Source organism: Lissotriton vulgaris, chromosome 1_1 (assembly GCF_964263255.1).
Source record: "Lissotriton vulgaris chromosome 1_1, aLisVul1.2, whole genome shotgun sequence".
NCBI classification, from domain to species: domain Eukaryota; kingdom Metazoa; phylum Chordata; class Amphibia; order Caudata; family Salamandridae; genus Lissotriton; species Lissotriton vulgaris.
The window spans coordinates 724,151,322-724,163,748 of record NC_141685.1 but is presented as its reverse complement, the minus strand read 5'-3'; the positions used below and the strand labels follow the sequence as shown (position 1 = coordinate 724,163,748).

Here is a 12,427-nt window from a genome sequence, read left to right as displayed (position 1 = left end):
AAATACCGAATCTGTAAGATTCGGTATTTACCGATTCTGTAAATACCGATTCGGTATCCCCCATTGCTTCCTATGGGCCTTGAAGCCCATAGGAATCAATGGGCATTACCGAATCTGTAATTACCGATTCGGTAATTACCGATTTGTGCAAGGGTGCAGGGGGTGTCAATTTGACACCATCCAGCACCCCAAAAAAAGGCATGTGAGCCATGTGGCACACAGACATGCCCTAAGGGCATGTCTGTCTGTCACATGGCATAGGTGTGCATGCACACATGTGCATGCACACCTGGATTCGGTATTTTAACACCCAATTGGATTGGGTGTTAAAATACCGAATCTGAAGGGCCTGTGGGACTGAAAGTAGTCCCACCTACATCCCAAATTAAAAAAATCGGTAAAATTACCGATTCGGTATTTTTGCGATTCGGTAATTTTACCGAATCGGTAAAATACCGAATCGGACAAAAAAAGGTCCCCTACATCTCAGTAGGCCAAATACCGGTCGGAAACGGCCGAAATCGGCCGTTTCCGACCGGTATTTGGTACCTACATCGGGCCCCATGTCCTTTGTCAGGGTAGCAGCTGATTGCTGAGTCTTGGGCCCACATGCATCATTGTTACATTTTGCACTTCCTAATTTGCGAAAAATAAGGAATCGCAAATTAAGAAGTGCAAAATGCTATGCATCATTGTTTTCGGTATTCATTTGGGATTCAGTAAAAATCGCAATTTTTACCGAATCCCAAATGAATACCGAATTCTTAAGTGCATTTTCGCAATTCCTATTGATTCCTATGGGCCAAAAGGCCCATAGGAGTCAATGGGAAGGCATCAGCAAATTGCGAGTGGCACTTTGAAAATTTCATGGGTGCAGGGGGGGGTCCAAAGGACCCCCCCATGCACCCCTGAAATGTATTTTTCGCATCATGTTTCACACACACATGTCCTAAGGACATGTGTGTGTGAAACATGAATGTAGAAAAAAAAACATTTGCAGCATTTTAAACACTTTTTCCAAATTTACCGAGTGGTTCAACCACTCGGTAAATTTGGCACCCTAATTGCGACTTTGCACTTGTGAAAGTAATGATGCATTGCTTTTAAGAAATCGCACATCTGCGACTTCTTAAAAGCACCCGCAATTTTAGAACTCGCAACAATGTTACGAATTCTAAAATTGCTTCATGCATCCCAAAAAGCACTTTTGCATTCGCAAACGGCCGATTTTGAGTAATCGCACCGTTTGCGACTACAAAAATGCTTGATGCATGTGGGCCTTGGTTTCAGATTATTTCTAAAGTGCACCACACCTCCTCAATGCCCCCCTCAGTTCACAATTCCTCCTTAATGCCCCCTTAACACACAATACCTCCTCACTGCCCCCCTCAGTGCACAATACCTCCTCACTGAACCCTCAACGCACAATACCTCCTCACTGCCCCCCTCAACGCACAATACTTCCTCACTGCCCCTCTCAGCGCGAATGCCTCCTTACTGTCCCTCTCAGTGCACAATACATTCTTGCATTTGCAAGATTAAGCTATTGGCATTGTAAATAACAATCACATTTATTTATCTGTTTTCAAAACCAACACATAAATAAAAATGTCATTTACAATTTCAATAGCTCTAACTTTTGCAAAGGCGAGACTGTGGAATTGTAAATGCTTGTTTAGAAGGGGTGATGGAGCTTGAAGACTTGAAAGCTGAAGTGGTAAGTACCTAAAAGAGAAATGATTGTCTGAAACGTGCATTGAGTTTTATATATTGGTAATTGCATTCACCATGCCAGGTAATGTGGAAACAAGATGTAGAGATTTATGAGCATGATGGTAGCCTCAGCGATAGCGGATGGAGCCAAGTTACAAAGCTTCAACAAGTTTAGATGGTTGAGGAAGTGTCTATGAGGAAGAATGAAAAAGAGGCCTTTATGCTGCAACCTATTGTATTCCATTGTATTTGCATTTATATAGCGCTTACTACCTCTGACTAGGCATTGGAGCGCTTTTTCAGCGAGCAGCACACTACTCCGGAACCCATAAAGTATTAGTGGTGAATTAGTATGGTGAAATATGAAAGTAATTTGAGTGGTGGGTCTGTTAGTCTGTTATTTGGATTCAGAAGGATACTGGAGTGGTAGAAGAGGGAAAAAGGTTTGCATGTATATAGCGCTTGTTAATCCTGACGGGGTGTAAAAGCATTTTTTTGGCAAGTAACACGCTACTCTGGGACCCATATAGGATTAGTGGTGAATTAGTATTATTAAGAGAGAAGGGCTAGTCAAAGAATGAATTGGCTACCAATTTGGTGGATACACAAATAAATGATTGTGGGTCTAATGAAAAACTAATGGGTGGTGCCTGACTGACCAAAAAGAATACACATAAAGAAAGAAGTTATTAAATATTTATTGCAGAGGATATCTCTACGGTTGAGAAAATACCCATCAGTCTTCGATCGGTTCCGTCCTGTTCATCATTTGCGACTCCTCACACCACGGAGAATAATCCTGCCACCACTCGATGTTCAGAGTGATGGTAGCCCTAGAATGTAATAAGGTGTGTTGCTAATAACCTTGAAGACTGAAAAGCAGTGCGGAGAAAGTGATAGTGGTGAAGGGATATAAAATTAGAGAAAATAGGAGAAAAAACTTTATTTAATGTCCCCTATGTTTCCAATGCTAAAAAGTGCTAGAGAATAGTAGAGACACAAATATCTACTATTATAATAAGTGTAATATGGTCGACATGTTTCTAGCAGATTTGCAGGCCCGCCCAGGTACCCAACTGCATTCCTCAGGACCAAATATAGCTACTGCTCGTGAATCTCAATGTGATAGGTGAAAGGTGATGTATTTACAATTAAATATATTAGAAGAGAAATAATTTTTTACATTACGTTCCTGTTAGTGGACCAGGTGTCCCCTTGACAGGTGTAGGAACTCCTTGCTGAAATGTAAACAAAATGGTATGACATACACAGACAGGCACAAACACCACATTAAGTAACAATTTTTGGCTCAGAACATATACTAATGTTCTGATGCAAAGTGCGGGTTTGTCAAATACATATCTCAACAGAGTGCGCCAAGCTGCTAACTCCCCCAAAAAGAATTTTTGGTAACCCCGGCTTACCTTTTGGGAAGGAGGTACGCTCTGCGCCTCATCTGGCTACAGCTCAGGTAAGTGGAGCCCCGCGTTGAAAATTAAAAGCACATACAACACATAAAAGTGTCAGATCCAGCCACATAACCAGTTCGTTTAAAGGTTATTCAGCGTTGTCTTACTCGGGTTTGAAAGTGCATCTTTTTATGTGCACTCACCCTCTTAGATGTTATATTGTGTGATTACACCTTTGTCATATAGTGCTGGCGTGATGACAACAAACTCATTGACTCAAACTCAAGTATTTAGACAAGTTCAAATAGTATCGTCTTCTGTAGTGTATAAACCAGCGCAATGCTAGCTTGCCATAACCACCTGCTGTAGTCCTAATCAGGGCTCATCTATTATGTGAACCACCTATAGGCATGTAACATGTGAGGACTCGGTTAATGCGATCTCTTATAGTATGGTATAGGCAGACGGACTCAGTTCGGCTCTCTCGCTTTAATATATGGGCAATATTAAGACAAGCGCGACCCGCCAGTTGGCGTGTGACTTGTAAGGACACAGCTAATATCCCTCTCTTATGGTTAGCAAACAGACACCACTCGGCTCCCTCGCTCTGATAAATGGACGATATTGAGTTGTGCGGGTGAAAAAATGAGCACTAAATGCCCACATTGCTCTACCAAAGAAGCTTTTCAAGAGGATGCAAATGTACTTGAGGCCCAGCTCTGTTCTAGAAAGTATCCCGAGAAGTTGGTGCGTCGTTCTATGAAGAGAGCTGCTAACAACAATAGGGAAGCACTATTAGAACCATCGATCCCCAAAGAGAAAACTCAGAGGATGACATGTGTGCAGACCTTTAGCACCCAGTCAAACAGTATCCAAAAAATTATTAAAAAAAATTGGTCGATCCTAAATACAGGATCAGAACAGCTACCACCACCACTGTTTGCATTTAACCAGGCATCAATTTAAGGGACAGACTGGGGCAGACGAGGCCCAAGACTACCAACGCAAGGACTGTCGGCACGCTGGGGAACATGCCTGCAGTTGAATGTCACCACCCATGTGGAAATTGCGCAGCATGTCCCCAAACGTCCAAATCCACCAGCATTGACATTGGCAGTGATCGCCCCTGGCAGCAGCGATGTTTTACCAACTGTAATAGTGAAAACCTAATCTACTTGATCGCCTGCCCATGCCAGATGCGATATGTGGGCATGACCACTAGGAAGATCAGGATACGAATATCCGAGCACAAGAGTACTATTAGATGCCAAAAGCAGGCAACTAGGCTCACAAATCACTCCCTTGAAGTGAGCCATGGTTCAATTGATTTCACATGGACAGTGATAGAGAAACCTACAATTCCCAATCATATCAGGGACATCAGAAAATACCTGTTTAAAATTGAACAGAAGTGGGTCTACAGATTGAATACTGAGAAGACTGGCTTAATTGAAGATATCCCCTGGGCTTCATTATGAGCAGTACAGTGATGGAGGCGGCATAGAAATAAACTCACGCACTAAACCCCTCAGGCAGCATAGTCATCTTTATGACCAGACATGAAAATCATGTGCTTTGTTAGGCTCTAAGTAAAAGCTTGTTGGGCACATTACTATTGATCATACATTTCGGAAGTAGATTTGGGCACTACGATCGATCATACATTTCAGAAGTAGACTTGGGCATTACGCTCTGTTGAGCGTTAGGAGGAGTGTACTTATTTTGAGAGTCTTTGCCAATTCTGAGCTTAATACTGACAAGACTGTCTTAAACGAAGACATCCCCTGGGCTTCATTATGAGCAGTGCAGTGAAGGAGGCGGTATACCAATACACTCACGCACCTAACCTATCAGGTAGTATAGTCATCTGAATGACCACACATAAAACATATGTGCTGTGTTATGATTCTAAATAAAGAATTCGTTTAGCACACTACGACTAATCATATATTTCAGAAGTATTTCTGGGCACCACGTCCTGTTGAGCTTGAGAGGAGTGTACTTGAAAATGCACACCGAGAGTTTATGTCATTGTCGAGCAATCTTTCTGACATAGGTGACGATTACCGATGTGTGCTTGCACTTTGCCCATTATACATGAATAGACTATGAGGCCATTTAAGAATGACATATCGTAGAAATCATATTGGATGGAATCGCGAGTAAAAGCACTACACGTAGATGAAAAAACTACATTTCCCGGCAGGCATAGCCGTGATTCTCACGAGACCCCCAACGTGCACGACGGCACAAAGATGGCGTTTACTCTTTCCATGGTACCTCCCCAAATGGCACAGAGGACGCCAGGAGTAACGACGGAAAGGTAAGCGCCGTCACTAGCAAGTAGAACTTTGCTGACTTTGCAGAGTTAGTATTTAGTGCTCATTTTTCTCCCGCTCGCCTCCTTGCCGACTTTGCTGAGTTAGCATTTAGTGCTCCTTTTTTCACCCGCTCTACTCAATATCGCCCATTTATCAGAGCGAGGGAGCAGAGTGGTGTCTGTTTGCTAACCATAAGAGAGGGATATTAGCCGTGTCCTTACAAGTCACACGCCAACTGGTGGGTCGCACTTGTCTTAATATTGCCCATATATTAAAGCAGGAGAGCCGAACTGAGTCCGTCTCCTATACCATACTATAAGAGATAGACATTAACAGAGTCCTCACATGTTACATGCCTACAGGTGGGTCACATAATAGATGAGCCCTGATTAAGACTACAGCGGGTGGTTATGGCAAGCTAGCATTGCGCTGGTTTATACACTACAGAAGGCGATACTATTTGAACTTGTCTAAATATTTGAGTTTGAGTCAATGAGTTTGTTGTCATCACGCCAGCCCTATATGACAAAGGTGTAATCACACATTATAACATCTAAGAGGGTGAGTGCACATAAAAAGATGCACTTTCAAACCTGAGTAAGACAACGCTGAATAACTTTTAAAAGAACTGGTTATGTGGCAGGATCTGACACTTTTATGTGTTGTACGTTCTTTTAATTTTCAGCGCGGGGCTCCGCTTACCTGAGCCGTAGCCAGGTGAGGTGCAGAGCGTACCTCCTTCCCAAAAGGTAAGCCAGGGTTACCAAAAATTCTTTTTTTGGGAGTTAGCAGCTTGGCGCACTCTGTTGGGATATGTATTTGACACACCCGCACTTTGCATCAGAACATTAGTATATGTTCTGAGCCAAAAATTGTTACTTAATGTGGTGTTTGTGCCTGTCTGTGTATGTCATACCATTTTGTTTACATTTCAGCAAGGAGTTCCTACACCTGTCAAGGGGACACCTGGTAAACTAACAGGAACGTAATGTAACAAATTCTTTCTCTTCTAATGTATTTAATTGTAAAAACATCCTCTTACACCTATCACATTGGGATTCACGAGCAGTAGCTAGATTCGGTCCTGGAGAATGCAGTTGGGTACCTGGGCGGGCCCGCAAATCTGCAAGAAACATGTCGGCCATATTACACTTATTATAATAGTAGATATTTGTGTCTCTACTATTCCCTAGCACTTTTTAGCGTTGGAAACATAGGGGACATTTAATAAAGTTTTTTCTCCTATTTTCTCCAATTTTATATCCCTTCACCACTATCACTTTCTCCGCACTGCTTTTTTCAGTCTTCACGATTATTAGCAACACACCTTATTACATTCTACGGCTACCATCACTCTGAACATGGAGTGGTGGCAGGATTATTCTCCTTGGTGTGAGGAGTCCCAAATGATGAACAGGGCGGAACCGATCGAAGACTGATGGGTATTTTCTCAACCGTAGAGATATCCCTTGCTTTAAGATTTAATAACTCCTTTCCCTATTTGTATTCTTTTTGGTCAGTCAGGCACCACCCATTAGTTTTTCATTAGAGCCACAATCATTTATTTGTGTACTCATAGTCTTGTGTGGGGAGCATGATTGTAGGCGGTCTCTAAACCTTCTCTTGGACCCTCCTTTCGAAATGTTTGTGATATACACCAATTTGGTAGAGCATTTTTTTTTTTGCAGGAAATTATACAGAGTTTACAAACTGTCGGCACTTGACATGGAACCCTAGGTGGTGGATGGCTGAGAAATGAGGCAGGGATTGAGTGTGGATGGGGAATGTCTGGTAACAATGCATGTTCTTACAGTACTGCTGGAATGGAGCCACTAACGTGAAGATATAGTTTATGCTCTGCTGCACTGATTGGGAGGTGTAGAAACACAAGGGCGTGAGTGCTTTAGCCTGATGGGATAAGTGGTAGCAGCTAGAGGATAAGATGGGAGTTAAAGTGATAGATCGGTTTTATGTTGTGCTTTCGACTGTATACATGTGGTGGTGCCTTCTTTCTTAACCCATTACACATGCTCCATGTTGTAAGTGTGAGGTCGAGGGACAGGGACCCAAGTTCCACTGAAATATATGTTTCTTTGGATGCCACGTTTACCCTTCAAAATAGAGTCAGTATTTCACCTTAGCCCATTATCGTGCCCTGTCCTTGCGTTTCACTCACAGGCTGGGGTTGAGTCAATTACGCCCCCTGCCCAATATTAGTCAGGAGAGTGTGGGGAACAGGATCTAGAAGAAGGCAGAGCCAGGGTTTGTTTCTGGAGTTCACAGGTGATAAAAGCCACACATGGGGCACTAGATACACAAAAGATAATCTGACACTCAACATGCATTTAACATCATCGGTGCAAAATACAAAAGCATGATAGGATGATAAAAACCTAACAGTTATAAAAAAAGGAAGCTGAGATTTTAGCAAATGGATAATGCTACAATAAAATATACAAAGGATGGTTAGATTTATAGAGTTTCGAGTTGTTAGGAAGTTGAAAGTCTGTCGAAACATGGTTCGATATGTCCAAGATAGTATGGAGTGTTTTACATTAATTTCAGTGATAAATTACAAATCTATGATGAAAATGGAGCATGAAGATAAACTTTACCTATGATTCTTGAAAGAATTGATATGAGAAAATCGATGGGCAGTGGTTATTGTGGGCAAATTATTGAAATGTTACTAAATGTTTTGGATGAAACGAATAGTATGCATTTATAATGTGATGAATCTTTGTTGATGTGCAATAAGTTCTGGCTCTTGCTGTGAACAAAGGCTTCAGGGAGCCTGAGGGGAGTCCAATCCCCACAGGCTCCCATAAGGCTTTGTTCTTTTTTGTTAGAACATTCTGCCCTCTAGTCGCAGAATGTTCTAATAGACTTATAGCCCTTCGTAGCTGGGCTATACTGGATATTAAAGTCCCTCTCCCTTGTTAAAAAGGGTCTCGCCTTTGGCTCGGGGACTTTCACGCTGGAGAAGGCCTTTAATAGCCGGTACAGCCCTCTACGGCAGGCTATAAGGCTATATTATTAGTTCATGGAGGAGGTTAAGAAGGGCGGCATGGGGATGTGCTGATGGTACTGATGACTAAGATCAAGGGTTCCATACATATGTGTATATTTATCTGTTCAATCAATCTTTCACTTATAAAGGTACTGTTTCCCTTCCCGTTGATGGTCTCAATCTCAACTGGCCATAATTTAACAATCTTAAACAGGATCCATTGATTGGTTTTTCACTGGTCTCTTCCGTAGCTTTCCAGAGTAAGGAATATGGCAGAAAATCATTAAACCCTGATCAAAATGAGGGATGATAACCACATTTTTCAACACATATGTGTTGATTTTTTCGATTGCTATATCCGCGGTTTGACATCATGAGGCATTTTGTATGAACAAAATGACACATCAATTCCATTCTTCTCTGATCGAATGATTCAATTTATAAACATCTTAACTGGAATTATTCACAATAATCGTTCTGAACCTTGGAAATATATTGTACCTAGAAAAAACTCAACTTTGATGATAGCACCTTCTAGTTGAAATTTAAAACAATGTAGTCTGGACTGACAGGCCTGCTTACTGCATTTTTAAATATGTATATTGTCATTTGCCAAATAAGATATTTTTTATTAAATTTAGCATATGGTGAACATCAGCATGATCAATAAGGGCCAGCTATTATAAGGCTTGAATCACTGACATTTCTCCATGTAACTTGAATCACAAACACAGACCTCGCTCTGAGAAGTATACCATTTTTCAGTTTCCACTGCGCTGTACTTCACAGTTACCACAGTATGGGCCTTGAGGGCCCACCTAAGGTTTAGACCCAATTGAATGTACCCAAGTGACTGACATCACCCTTGGATAGCCTTTCCATACTCCCCCCCCCCCGCAGACGGTTCTTTGCATCCAGAAGATATATTTGCTTTTATCACCATGTGTGCCGCACACACAGTCCTAGGTGTCATGTGTTTGCTGCCTCTTCTCCTTGGTGAATATACAACTCAGTGTTCTGTGTATATCTCCCTATATTTCACATTAGCCTGTCATTTGTCTGTCCGGCTAAGTCCTGAAGTATTGTGTCCCTCTCTGCCAATCAGACGTTAATTCCACACTGTGATTTCTCTGATTTCAGAACTGTATTTTCCACTTCCACATTTGAGAAGGTCCCATCTCCATTTTATTACCTGGGACGCTGTGTCCGACTTCCATTGCCTTTGGCCAGCACGAGGGCCAGACCGACCAATTTTCATTCAGCTCTATTGTTCTTTGTGCAGGTCATCATGAGTCCCAGCAAGCAGATTTTTTAAGGATATGATAATTATCTTCCTAGTCAGGTGGCCTATCTCTTGTATAACGTGTTGCCATTATTGTGCTTTGCACCCACAGTTCAGAAAATGTGCATAAGATTAGTGTTCTCTGTATGATACCTGGGCCATTGGTCAGGTACCCTGGGTAATAACTTATGGAGTATAAAGAAGAGGTAAATAAGTGCAATGCAGTTGGTTAAATTCAATCATTCGGAACCTGACATTTCTAGATACAGTTTTGGAGTATCCTTTGCAATTCCACTTCGATTGTCTGCTGTCCATGCTGCTCTCACCGGCTGTAAGCTCTCCCTAGCCAAAGTTGCCAAGGTCATGTTTGAATGGAATTCTGCTCTCCTGCCTGCACTAAGTTTGAACGTACCTGTCAGCACTGCATGTGCCTTAGGTTTCTCTGCCCCTCTCACCCCAGTTGTATCTATTAAATTAGCCCGGGTCACACTGCAGTAGGTCAGAAATTGGAATTCCAAAATGGAAACACCTCCTGCAATGTTTGGTATAGGTTGCACAAAGTCAAGATCCCTGCTTTTTCACACGGGTTTTGGTCCAATATATCCACTCATTTTATTGGACTCTGCCAAGTCCCATAGTCGAAAACCAGGCCGGTGGTCATTCCTTCTCTGCAGCACCTTATACCAACAAAGCTAGGCCGTGCTCAAGAGCAAATGCTGGTGTTTTGACATTTAATGAATCACTGTGTTACTATTGATGCACCATCTATGTTAATGTTAATGTTAGGGGGTGTTTTATATAGCGCTCAGCTACTCAGAGGAGTGTCCTGGCGCTTCTGACCTAACACGGACAAGGGAGCGGAAAGAGGGGGGGCGGGCGCTACTGAACAAACAGCCAGGATTTTAAATCCTTCCTAAAAGCCAACAAGTTAGCGTTCCTGCGAAGGGTGACAGGCAGGGTGTTCCACAACTGAGGAGCCAGGCGCTTGAAAGACCGGCCGCAAATCCGCACTCTTCTTATGACCGGAACCGACGCCAGGGCCAGCGACTCTGACCTCAGAGATCTAGAGGGCTGATAGAAAGCCAGCCGCTTTTGAATGTATTTGGCACCGGAATTATGAAGAGCTTTGAAGGCCAGAGTAAGTGCCTTGAAAACAATACGTTTTCGGATGGGCAGCCAATGAAGAGTCTGCAAGAGATCAGAACCTCTGGTTCTCCGATGTAGGCCAAAAATGGCACACGCAGCCGAGTTCTGAACTATTTGCAGGCGTTGGAGAAGATATTTTGGCAGTCCAAGGTACAGGCTATTGGCATAATCCAGGCGTGACCCAATAAGAGCCTGCACCGTAATATTCCTGTGTGCCAGCGTGAGCAGAGGAAGGAATTTTCTAAGCATATTAAGAAGGCCAAAACATTTCCTTGCTAGGCCAAGAATCTGGGGCTTCATCGATAAATCGTTATCGATCTTTACTCCAAGGTTCTTGGCCGTCGTGGATGCAACCGACGGTGGAAACATATCCCCAGGCCACCAGGACTGCCAACTAGGATCAGACCCACAGCTGAAAAAGAGCACCTCGGATTTATCCGAGTTGCACTTGAGGCAGGTTTGCTGGAACCACTTAAACACGGCTTCCAGGCAGCCTCTAATGTTCTCCCCATCAAAATCAGACCCCTTTCCACAAGTGAAGAGGAGCTGAGTGTCATCTGCGTAAGACACGATCTGGGCACCAAACGACTCCACCAGTGCCGCCAGAGGGGTCATAAAGATATTAAAAAGAGTCGGGCTCAAAATAGAGCCCTGAGGGACTCCCACCTCAAGTGGCGGCACCACTGCAGAGAAGGGGGGGACCCAGACCGTTTGACACCGACCAGCTAGGAAAGATTGAAACCAGCTGACCACCGTCCCCCGCAGACCGATATATGCCTCTTGCATATACTTTACCTCCATGTAGCTGTGGCCAGAAAGCCATTTTGACACTTACTGAAGTTGGGCCGCCAACAATAGTGCTCCAGCATAGGCGCTCTTAGACTGCCCTCTATATTTTACAGCTGCAGTCATTGGTGGCAAGTTTTCACAATGCTTATTTGTGACTTTTTCATGTTTCAATGTACATATAAATGACGTGCTACTGCTAAATGAGTGATACTTTGGGTGACACTTTCTCACAAGTAAAACCAAGCAATGAGGTTTGTAGCAGAATGCCCCTCTGCCAGTAACCACCCACACGATTGACTAACTGTAACTACCAACAGCCGCGACCCGTGCAAGTAAGAGCGGTGGGGCTGGATGGATAGGGATTTCGAAGGGCGATGACCAGCAAAAATTCAATAAATAATTAATTTTCCCTGGTCATCGTCTGTCGAAATCCCACCCACCCGGCCCCACCACTCTTACCTGACGGACTGCGGCTGACTACCAATGCCCTTGAGTCGATCATGACCTTAGAGTCATTCAATAACACCTGACCAACTAATGGCTATTTAACATATCTTAGTATCATTGATGTTGAACCTGATGTAGTTGTGCTTGATGTTTATGTTGTTGACATGCACCAGTCACCATTTTTTATATGTACTGATCAATTATGCTTTCAACAATTTCGTCTGTAAAAGTTTTAACATCTTCTATTTATGTTATATAATGCTTAATTATGTGCTACCATATTCGATATATGCCTGACGTTTTTTGTTTT

At 42.9% G+C, this 12,427-nt stretch overlaps 1 protein-coding gene across 3 annotated transcripts in view; it reads right to left on the bottom strand.

Moving 5' to 3' along the window:
• The window catches only part of LOC147747715 (coagulation factor XIII B chain-like), a 504,437-nt gene that overhangs the window by 45,852 nt on the left and 446,158 nt on the right, over positions 1-12,427 (bottom strand). The window lies entirely within an intron of this gene.